Source organism: Neodiprion pinetum, chromosome 5 (assembly GCF_021155775.2).
Source record: "Neodiprion pinetum isolate iyNeoPine1 chromosome 5, iyNeoPine1.2, whole genome shotgun sequence".
In the NCBI taxonomy this organism is placed as follows: Eukaryota; Metazoa; Arthropoda; class Insecta; order Hymenoptera; family Diprionidae; genus Neodiprion; species Neodiprion pinetum.
Genome location: NC_060236.1, coordinates 24582828 through 24595133, shown reverse-complemented (window position 1 = coordinate 24595133; position 12306 = coordinate 24582828). Strand labels below are relative to the sequence as shown.

General features: G+C 38.1%; 1 protein-coding gene across 3 annotated transcripts in view; it reads right to left on the bottom strand.

The window, feature by feature from the left end:
* Sema2a (Semaphorin 2a) overlaps positions 1–12306 on the bottom strand; it is a 418382-nt gene that overhangs the window by 64006 nt on the left and 342070 nt on the right. The window lies entirely within an intron of this gene.

Here is a 12306-nt window from a genome sequence, read left to right as displayed (position 1 = left end):
CGGTGCAAAAATCGGGTGCGAGGAAAAATCAGAATGGTCGGAATTCCGAACACAAATACATCGAAAACTCACAATCACGAAAGAACAAAGTGGGTGAATCTTCGTTAAGCCAGAAATAATGGAAATAGAATATAAAAGTATCGAAATTTAAAGTTACAGAGTTTAGAATACACAACTGGTGAAAATTCCGAAAGGCCATTAGCAGAATGAGGCAAATGCGATTGCTCGCAAACGCGAATAAATAACCTTCGGATGGATCGTAAAGTAGAATTTTCATCTATCCGAATTCATAAATGCGAAGGATCGAGAATCAGAACGGTTAGAACTCCGAGTAGTAATCTCATAGAAGGCTCGGAATACAGAATTGCGGTATATGAGAATCCTCAAAATGAAAAATGGCAGTATATCAGAAGAGTCAATGACTCGTATCATATTAGAAGCCGAGAAACATAAGTTTATGATATCAAAAGTCGTATTCAGTCTTTTAACGAGATAAAAATTTTGCGGATGAAAAGATACGCCCGATGCACCAGACAATTTGTTTGATTCTGTACGTAAAACATTTTACAAGTCGAAATAGATTAGTTGGATAGACTCGGAATGTGAAATCCTGGTGATCAGCCATCTGTACGGTCACTTTCGGAATACCGATCTTTCCGAATCGTACGATTCTTAATAACGACCCTTCTACATTCTGGATATCCGTTTTTCGCCGTTTCTAGACGACCAAGTTCCAACTTTTATTTTTATAATCATTGGACATTCGAGAATACGAATCTTTCTCCAAATTCATTCTCCGGAACATTGACTCTGTACATTATCAAATTCTGCGTCTCTGAATTCTTGGATCAACGTTTTCCGAAGTAAGTGGGTTCGTATAACAGAGCCCTCTACCAAATACATTTTAGGTAAGCTGCGGCTTTTTATTCGGCACCGTTCGGGACTTAAAATTTCTGACAGTATCTGTTCTCTCACATTTGTTATCCGAGTTTATTAAATTCACAATTCTGGCCATTCTGATTTTCGGTTTTTCTGATTTCTTACCCCCACCCGCAAAAATGTGCAGCCAAAAGCTTGCTGCAGGGTTAAATTTGCAGGCGGGCAAGAGTCCCGCTTTATACCTTACACATTCGCCGTGCCATCTGTTCCACGACGACAACCTCAAAGAATAACATTGAAAAAAAAAGAGGGAGAACGTTTTACTCTCACCGATCTGCAACAATATTTTCACGATCAGTTTCCATTTTCCCGTCTATGTAACACTTTTCACCCGACTGCTTTGTTTCAGTTATAATATCGGCATCGCTTGCCATTTCCAACCTGTGTGTCCATAATCACGTATGAGATGCTTGTACTCGCTGCATATGTCGCGAAATCGCAGGCTGACGGATCGAGTCCTGGAAATCTCATATTTTCGCCATAACCGGATATTCTTGTTCGTCTTCAGAAATGTCCTTTCTCTAGAGAGAAAAGGGAAAATCTCCCGCCATTGTGACTGGGTTTGAAACAAGTGGCCAAAGACGAGGACAAAAAAAAAAAAACTGCTCATCCGTATTGATTAGCAAACTATTTTTTTTTAGCAATATAGAAATTTGACCTTTTTTTATACTGCTAATTCATCACTCACCATGATAAATGGGAGAGATTCTATCGATTAAGAATCTCCGAAGAATCATACAGCGTGTTTGATTGGATACTTTTTTTGATTGGAAAATTTGTTATCTTCCTAAAATTTTGATCTTACGAATATGATGATTAGTCCAACATCGTCTTCGTAGCAATGACACGTGATTGAGGTAGGTAGAGGTACATGGCGTGAAGACCGGAATTCAAACACTTTGCTTGAATTTAGAATTTTTTGTTACCCATATACCGTCCGATTTTTATTGAAACAAATCTTTCGTACGAAATTAATAACTTACCTCCGTAAATTTCCGATGCTACGATAAATATCCGCAGTCAATATCAATTACGACTTGAAATTCAAGGCGAAACGTGAAGCCGTAATATCAAATTTCACGATACGCCTGCATTTATACCGATTCCTGTTCTTACAGACAATAACTGTGAAACAAGTTGATTTCTGAGATATTCAGCTCAAAAAGACGCTGTTACAGAAAGTGTTTAAAAACAGTGCGACTTGACAGTCTGCAGTTTGGAAGAAGAGCGGATGAGTGAGAAAAAGGAATTGGAGAAACGGCGGAAAGAGAGAAGAGTGAGGAATAACGCGTAGGAAAAAAAAAAAAAAAAAAAAAAAACAGGAAGGAAGAGGGTTTATGTAGAACCATAAGTGAAATGTGCATCTATAAGTAAATTCCTCTTACATATGTATCGCACAAGGCGATGCCGCCGGGCAGTTTCCCTTGGGAAGTTGGATTTACACATCGGTAAAACCTACCTCCGAATATACATCTACACGTACACTGTAGAGACTCACCCGTTATACCGACACCTATTTTGCCAGCTGTATTACGGTCGACTACATTACGGTTGGATAAGAAGCAAACGTCGCAAAACCCGCGAATGTTCGACCCGTTGTAACGATTGTTGTCTACGTATAAATGTTCATTTTCAAATTTGATCCATCAAAAGTTTTCGTTACCATCTTTAAACAATAACAGTTTTACGTTTTTACGTAGCTTTTACCGCTCTTTATCGTTATTCAAACCGATTCCTCAGTTTGTTGGTAAAAAAGAAGGCAGATATTTTAATGATTGATTTTGTCAAGCCGTTGTGCCACGTTTTCGTTGTTATAAATTTCATTCTCGTCGATGGGTTTTCGCTTAGAATTGTTATAAACTTGTTGGAATTGTAATGTTTTCATTCACGGTTTTGGAAAAAATTTTATCAAAATTTGACTAGACTTCCTCCACGATGACGATATTATAAACACCTAATCCTGCAATGAAGGATGTCTAATTTTAACCCGATGATGGTAGACCGAAGCTCTGCCGAAACGTCGTTTTGAATAAATTACTTTTTCATTAATGACCTACGTACCTCGACGAATTATTCCGATTACACAAATACCATCAACGACACTAAACAGAGGATGAAACGATCTCAAAATATTATTGTGTATCTATACCTACATCTATCAAGCCTGTTGAAAATTTTCACATATTCACGTAAAAAATTAACAACAACTGCGAAATTAACATTAAAAAATCTCAACCCGGAGCGTTCGTACAAGATTTGTCTGCAAGCTCGATAAAATTTACGTACAGTGTCTCAGCGCTTACGTAAGCTGATGTATTTTTCCCCCGAACTTTTCCTTTCTTCATTTTCACTTCAGACAGGATTTAAAAGCTCCTTCTCACGGAGGAGTGAATTTCTTTCGCTAAGACTCTTCCCGGCATCTCAATATTATCTGCATCGGAGGGCGCGCGCAACTCGCGTGCTTCCGAGCTTTACGAGGAACTCAAAACTTTGGACGATTACCAAGATCTGCATTAGACCCGGCGGATTGATGGAGTATCCTCCCCGTTCCCCGCAACTCCTTCCCATGTTTTTATTCCCCTTCCCCCGTCCAGCGGGAACTTTTCAAAGTGACAATACTCGCACCACGTGTACGTGTAACACACACCTCCATTCCGTGTACCGCATTTCTTGGATGAAAAACTTTTGCGTTTGCTTTGCACGCCGTTGCACTTTGCCGCAGTGAGCTCGGTTCGTCGTTCTTCATTTTTCATCCCACGTTCTGCATTTCGCAATATTTTTCTATTCTCCTTCGCGTACCACCACGTTATATAATGCCTTATACTAACATGGAAGAAGAATGTGGTCAATAACGCGACATATGCCCGCGCATAGTTTTCTTCTGCTTCTTTCTGTCACCTCTGTGAGAAGTTACGCCGGTAGAAGATTGCCAAATTCTTATCAATCGGAACCGCGTAAACTAGCAAGTCAATAATTCTCAGTGCGGAGTATACTTCTCAAACTTTAAAGACACGATCGTGTTCGGAGGCTTCAAATATTTTTATCGATTCAAAAAAGTTTTTCGAGTGAAATTGAGAAAACATTTGAAACGTATTGAGTTTTCAAAATACTCCGTTTTCTTTTTCGATTCATTTTTTTTTTTTTTTGTAAGTTTCCAGTTCGACTCGAATGATTTCATTGTTTTCGTTGTTAAGAGTTTTTGATCCCGAGATATCGTTCGTTGAAACATCTCGGATTTTTGGAATTTTCTTGACAATATTCAGCATCCGAAACCTCTGGAACCGTAACCCGAAAATTTTTTACTCAAATTATCGGATGTGGTCTTATGTAGTGCGATAAAATTCCAACGAAAAAAATTAATTATATATTTAATACAATATGTAATAACATATATGGCCGATTATGTCAATTCTGTCAAAAATTCGACTTGGCTGCAATTTCGGTATGCCGTCGAGTGTCCTGCACTGAGAGAAATTTTCAGTTCCCTTTATCCTCCAAATTTTAGTTGACGAATTTTCAACCATTTTTCGTTCGCTGGTGAATTTTCACCACCCCTTCTCGTAGAAAAACAAAAATAAGGACGGCTATGTTTCTTGTGTAAAAAGATCCGATATTTCCAAATTTTGAATCCATTTTCGGTTGGGTCTTCAGCAACGGGCAAAAAAAAAAAAAAAAAAAAAAACTACCAAATATTTGCTTCGACGAAAAAAAAAATCAAGGAACCCTTTTTCGTAGAATGAAAAAAGATAGCCAATAGTCTCGGCAATGTTAAAAATCTAAATTTTCGCCTTACGTGCGAGTCGGTACGGAATGCCCCGTACACGGTATATCGAATGACGCCAAGGAACGCGAGATAAGATCTAGATGACACGAGGCTGAGAGAAGCTGCGGATGGGGGTGATTCACCCCCGGATGCTGCCGGGTGACGTATTAAATATGCATGCTTGATTTCACGTCCCGCGGTATAAATGGAGATTTTACGGTCACGTTCAACTAAGTTGCACGAGTCGCTGCATGTACCTACAAAGCCTAACGTTTTTCCCCGGTTCTACGCTGTTCCGCCTCCCTTTGCGCCCGACATATTTCAATATTAAGTCACTTGACATTCGCATTATTCCCTTGCGTCACATGCGAAATTCTAATACGACGAGAAACGGCACGTGCGTAGGTATACCTGCTGCACGGGATGAAAAATAAATAAATAAATAAATAAATAAATAAAATCAGAAAACTCGAGTGGAACCACCGGATGCAAACTGATGGGATTACTCCACTGCTACGCAGACCTTCGAGGTTTCGTTTCGCACCCTAAAGAATATCCACGATTTAAAGCAATTCTTTATCGCTGTGAAAGGCCGCGTATTGCGGCGATTTTTAACAAGACCGCGATCTTTTATATCCGAGGAAACATTTTTTTCAACGTATGCGCATGATCGTTAGGGTGAGCCAAAAAAAAAAAAACAACCAACCTATCGAATCTGTGGTCTCGAACGAACCTTATTTACCGAGAAAAAAATTCTCCCGTTTGGAAAAATTTTTAGCCCAATTTTGAAAGGTGTCGCTGGCCACTTGAAATTTCCCATTCGCATAACGCGCGAGAAAAATTTTTTCATTAAAAATGCTGTAACTTGAACCGTCTGAATTAAACAATATTTCCAAGCATAAATTCTCTAAAAAAAGAACCTGGAGTTGATATTTTAGACTCCAAATTTGTATACTTACGGGCCGTGAAAGGCGAAGAAAAGCGGAAATATGCAGTATAGGGTCAATACAAAATTATAATCGAACGTTAAAGAAAAATGAAGAAAAAAAAAACAATTTATTTTGCAAGTAGTGCAATTACGTCGCCAGCAATATCCTGTTTGTAACAAAACGAAGTTATATCAACAATTAAAAAGAATGTTCATTTTTAAAAGTGCAGTAAAAAATAAATAAATGAGTCAAAACTCTACTTCTTTAACGAATCTAGTTTATAAACAACATCTTTCACACACCCTTTTTAATTTTAGTTTTAAGTTTTTTTAATTAAGTATGGATATTTTCAATCGTAGAGCCGTAAAACTGCATATTTCTGCACTTCTTCGATCTTCACGTTGGGTCCCAACAGTAAAAGAATATTTCGATTAAAACAATACTATTTGTATTAAAAAAAATTGCATTGATACACAACAAAGCTTCTTCTCACCATTTTCTCCAAATGTTGAGCCCCGATTCCAGTATAGTATCGGTTGGCTTACCTAGCTTCGAACCAAACTACGACATTACTCGATAGCTAACCGATCACATGGTCCGAGGGTCGTGTCTACGCCTTAGGAGACGATTAGGAAACTAAATGAATCGCGACTCGCGTATGAAATTAATCTGAAAACGCCAGAAATTGTTTATTGACACGGTCACTCGTTATTCGTCTGACAACTTGAACTTTACTGCGTTCACTCGCTCGCGCTCACTCACACAAACTTAAAACCATTGGCTCACGGACACACTTGACTCTGCGACACGTCGCTATTCTCGCGATGTTATGATTTGACTGACTACAACCTGTTGTTCGGCAGAAGGCAATGGTCCCTCGTATCATCCCCTCCCCCCTCCCCCTCGCCGCCTGTTCCTCTCTCGTTCGAATGTACGCGGAGATAACCGATTATAATCTTTAAATCCCTTATTGCGTTGCGATATATTATTAGGGTGTTCGGTGAGGCTCGAGATGCGCAAGGTTTCGACGAAAATTCATTCGAAAGTTGTGCCCGCGGAAAGTTTTCAGCCTGTTCGTAGATGACAAAAAAAAAAAAAGAACGCAAACCGGGGAAATAATTGCCGATTCCCTTTCGCAAGATGTTAAATTTTCAGGATTTTTCAATTACTTTTTCAATATCAGCCACTTTTTTGCATTACCCAGAACGAACGGCGAGGATGTTGCGGTGATATGCCCCCATTTTTGTATTTTTCATCTCATTTTTTTCTATTATTTTCTGAGATTTTTTTATTGTTTTCTATTTTTTATTGGTTTTTTTCTAAATTTTCTTAGATTTCTTACGTATTTTTAAAATTATCTTTCCTCCACTCTCGCTGTTTAATATTTCTTCAAACTCTAGGAACGTGTGTCGTAAAAATATTATACGGAATAGGCTGAATTTTACTACCGGCTTGAGCAATTATTTTCGAATGAAAGTCATCTTCGATACTATTTATTTACAGCGTTCCCAGAATTTTAGAAATTCTTGGTCCGCAGATTCGCCAGCTCGCACAGACCAAAATACCAAGCTTATCCCATCATCGAGAAATTGCAAGCTTTTTCTCAAATGTGAAAGCAGTACGTACACCTATGGATCAGGATTTTTTTATTTATTTATTTTTTTTTTTTGTTCATTTTTTCTACCCATCGCGTTTAATTTTTCATTACGTTGGATCAAAAAATTGGAAACTTGGTAAACGTCCAACTGTAGTCGTATGTACGTAACCGTATACCGAAAATATTTTTTTTGAATTACCGTGAAATTTGTTTTTCACAACACAGGATTCTCGGTAGTCGACGGTTGATTTTTTGCTTCTCGCAAAATCTGTAAAATTTCGATTACAAACCTGAAACTGCAAGTAGGAAATTGACAAGGTTTCAAATTTTTTTCACCTTACACATCGACAGGCTAGCAGCAAAAAATTTACGTCCAATCGTATAAAATCTTACGCCATTCGACATTTATTTCGGGATACTTCAATCATTGTGAGCAACCAAGATTCGATAATTGCCGTTGTAAACAAAACGATCGCTTTGATTCGCGTAGAGGAAAGTCTGATAAAGTAAAATTGATCGAATGGCTGAATTTTGAGATGAAAAAATTTCTTCTCACTTTCCGCCCCTTTCCGCACATGATTGACTATTCGACTCGCCTCACGCCTCGCGATAATATTCACCGAGATCCGGTGTCTCGTAAGTTCGTCCTGACTTATCCGCCGGTAGGCTGCATCATTTAGGAACAAGTGCGCCGTCGTGCAGAGGATCCCAGAGGACGGTGTCGATCCTGTTGGGTCACGCACTTCGCACGGGTCTGATAAAATATTCAAAGCTCGAATGGCCCGGCCCCTCCTTATCCTATGAAATAATAATACCTAGGACATCAGGCGATGCGTACGGCGTATTATTTCACCCAAACTTGATCTATCAGTCCTACCGAATTATGCGTGTTACGGTTGCAGCGTCTGCTTGGATATGCGTTGCAAGAAGTTAGGGAGGAAAGTGAAATCGGTCGTGTTTTGACACGGGGCGTGTGTGAAACTGTAATGGGCGTCGCATGATATTGCGGTAGGTGGGTGAAAGGAGCATGACTGGAAATAATAAGTCGGAAGAATTTGTGAAATATTTCAAGGTGTGGCAAAAATAATTGTACGGTGATCCGACTTTTTTTAAACTGTCCAAAACCAAGAGGTATTCAAACGTTATCGTCGCACGTTACTGTGGAATATTTTTTATTCAATTCAAAATTTATGCTTTTATATTTGAATTATGTGTATTAAAACAACGAAAAATGGTCGCTCTGTAAATTTTCGATTCAAAATTCGTACGATTTTGTTGGAGAACTTGAAAAATTGAACATTCACCAAGCGGTAAAGAAAACGGATTAGTCAATTCAGTGGCTAACGTGAGGTGTGTTTGTTATTACGTTGAGAAGTACAGTATTTTTCAAAATTTTCTCAAATCCGCAAAAAATGTCATGCTTCGTAAAAATTAAATGCCTTTTTTGAAGCTTTTGAAGAATTGTTTTGAATTAAATTTTCAAAAAACGAAAGGGAAGATGTGAGGATCGGTCAAAATCGTTGATGTCGAAAAATTTGTTTAGTTCAAACTGTACTCGATGTATGAATGTAACAAAAAGACTGAAAATTAGATTCGTGCAAAGAAGTTTGATTACAAATTACCAGAGCAATCAGAAGGCACTAAACTCATCAAACGTAAACAGAAGTGAAAAATCGGGAAACACTGAAAATTCAATGACAAAATGCTGAACTCAAGATTATGTAATTATTTTATTTTTATTTTATTTTTTTGCCACGTAATTACACGTTTCAGGTTAATATTCGGGGATAAATACTAAGAATAAAAAGAAAAGAACAGAAGTCGATTTTTACGTCAACCTCAACGAAACTTGGATTTTTCGTGAAAGTCATATCCGTCTGATTTTCTATTTTCCTTCGGATCCGACTAACGGAGTGAAAACCGGAAGTTGACCGACTTCGAGTTGCGATATCGCGTTTCATTCGGTGCGACATTTCAACGTTGGATGTTCTCAGAGACGGCAGTTAGTAAATTTCTACACATGTATGGAGCCGTCTTCCAGTTAGAGGAAAAATAAGAAACTTACCCGAGCTTATGCAATTTCTATACGCAAAAGAGAAACTCCTGGCCTTTCACAAAAGCCATTCCAGTGCACTGTTACATCATCTGACAGGTATTATTGATTCGATCGAATTCCCCGCACATGCAAAAGAGTGACATTCACGTTTGAAGCGGGGCGAGTTAAACAGAAAATGAGGTAATGTCGCTGTAATCATACAAGCGGGTAATAACACACGCTGTAAGGTACTTCTAATAAATCGATACAACATGTTTCATACGTAGTCTCGTAGTAGCTCAACTTGACGTTTTATTGTAATTCATTTCACAATTTTAATATTTTATTCATCATAGGGTGAGCCAAAGAAACTAACTTATCGAATCTGTGGTCTTGAACGAACCTTATTTACTGAGAAAAAAATTCTCCCGTTTGGAAAAATTTTTAGCTCAATTTTAAAAGGTGTCGCTGGCCATTTGAAATTTCCCATTTAAGTAACACGCAAAAAAAAAAATAAATAAATTTCTAGGCATATTCTTGTAGGACATTGAATTCGCTAAAAAAAGATCTTCGGGTTTATTTTCTAGACTCAAAAATTCGCATACTTACGGGCCGTGAACGTTGAACAAAGGCAGAAATATACCACGAAGTTTGACGTCGTTCGAAGTTTTTCTACTTTCAGAAAAATAAAATCGAAAATCTGATAAGGGAGGTCATAAAAAAAATGTGTAACATACAAAATGGTTCGTAAGGTCTAACACTGCGTCACGTGGCTACATTTTCATTTCAGTATCGGTACGAAAAGTTCCGTTGAATAACTCTGAACATTCAGTGTGAAACTTCAACCTGATTACCCATGTTCATTTGTTTGGAATTTAACTCTAAGGATCAACATTTCTCACAAGGATCTTTAAGGCTAGCTAATTTCAACACAGCCGAGCTCCTGCTTCTCGGGAAAATTCGAGAACTGGGAAAAGACAAATTACGATGAAATTCCAGCAATTTTTGAAGAAACGCCTTGTTTAAAACACTTCAGTACCGGTTGTATTTCTAGGTTACGTTCCGCATCTATTACTTTCACTCTCCCTCTCAAGTTCCTAAAGATACGAATGAAATGTTTCTCTACGTACGGGATAATGATTCTCCAGTGCAATGATTTACTTCGGTAATCAGTAATCATGGTCAGAGCTCGAAATGTTCTTTGTCAATTCATTCCCGTGAGAAAAAGATTTATTTGTGAAATGAATTACGATTAAATAGAGAAGTTTGGACACTTTCGTAATTTTAACATAGAATGTTTTCTCGATTATCGTACTTTTTATAAAATAATCTACTTTTTTCGTAGATTAACGTTAACTGTTTTTAATAAATGAGTGTAGGAGTGCCTCGCATTTAAGTGATCGTTTTTCTTACATCGAAATTATTGGAATATTATCGCAGAATTCTGGTTTCCTGATATGACAAATGATTTTTCTTTTTTTTTGTTTCACGAGACTCACTTATTCAGACAAACTGAGTTCTAGTACACTACACGTAAGATTCTCCATATCACTTTAGATAATACTTAGCAGATCAAAAGATCGGTCTTTTGACGTAGACTCAAATTCTGCTAAATACTTGACTTGTCTCTAATAAGTTATCCTTGCGAGAGAAATGCGACATCTAGCGATGGTTCGAATAGAATTTCATAATTTCTCGTATATATTCACAATCTTGTAAACCGTTCGTTATCACAATTTTTACCGTAAAAATTCGTACTATTTTTGTGAGAATTCACGAGGGTTCGTTAAATGTTGTAATTTTCAGTGAAATTCTTGAAATACCGCGAGAGAGAAAAAAATTCACGTTGCCTGGGTCTGAAATTGTAATTATTTCTCACAGAAAATTTCAGATTTTCGCAATTTCCTATGCAAACGTTACGATTTTCGATAATGTTCCACCGCGTTGTACGCTTTCCGACGATTTCCAAAGATTTCCGACCATTTCCTAAAATATTGCGACAAACCGCACTCTGTTGTAGTTTGGCGTGGAAATTACTTTCATCGCGAGTGAAAGAAAGGCAGAAGCTGCTGGGAAGGGAGAACACAAAAATTCGAAGGGACATACAGATTTTTCAACTGCCAGTGCAGCTGCGTTTATTCGCGATCGTAAAATCGGAGTGTTGCTGGGTGTTTACAGCTTCATTTTCGCGGGATGTCCTCGCGCACCCTTGTCCTGGCGGGTTCGGGATTACGCCAGGCTGCAGAAGTCGCGAGGATAAGGGGGGAAGGTAGCAGCCGATAGAATCGTCCTTTAGGATATCTCGGCAGGGATATCACGGCCTTCCCGAGCTACGGCGAGAGATGGAGAAAGAGAGAGAGAGAGAGAGAGAGAGAGAGAAAATTTTGTGAACGTCTTCATATGACGGTCCTTTCTATCGCCCACGTACACCGTCTACACGTCGTTTTACCTCGCTCCTTTTTTTTTTCCGTGAACAAAACTCTCCCCCGTTCTTAACCAAAGGAGAAGGAAAAAACATTCCGGACTTTAAATTCGGGGAATTTTAAGACTGTGTCAGTTTGCAGTTGGGCAAAGGTAACGAAAATTGAAACAGGTCACACTGATAGAAATTTTTTAGTTCCGGTTAACGCTCGGTACTTAAATATTTTCATTTTTTACCACAATCGAAAAATATAGTTCTAGGTAGAAAATGAAAATTAGTTTTCTAGCTGTTACCGGAAAGTCCGGTATCCGTTGCTATTCTTTCTCATTGCGATTACTGTTGCTATATTTTCTTGTATAACTGTTGAAAAAATTTAATGCTCGTGCAACGATAAATTGACGTTAAAGCCTTGTTTAACTGAAAAAGTAGAGTAAACCTCACAAACTGATTTTGCGTTGCAATAACCAAAAAAGGATCGACGATAGCGGAAAATGGTTGGGCGCACCTCGTTTTTCGCAATTCCAACGATATTCAAACAGTTTTTTTAACGATACCTGTTTTACTGAATTTTTCTAGTTACTGTAACAAATGAAATTTTTCTCAGTGTAGTTTCGAGATCGA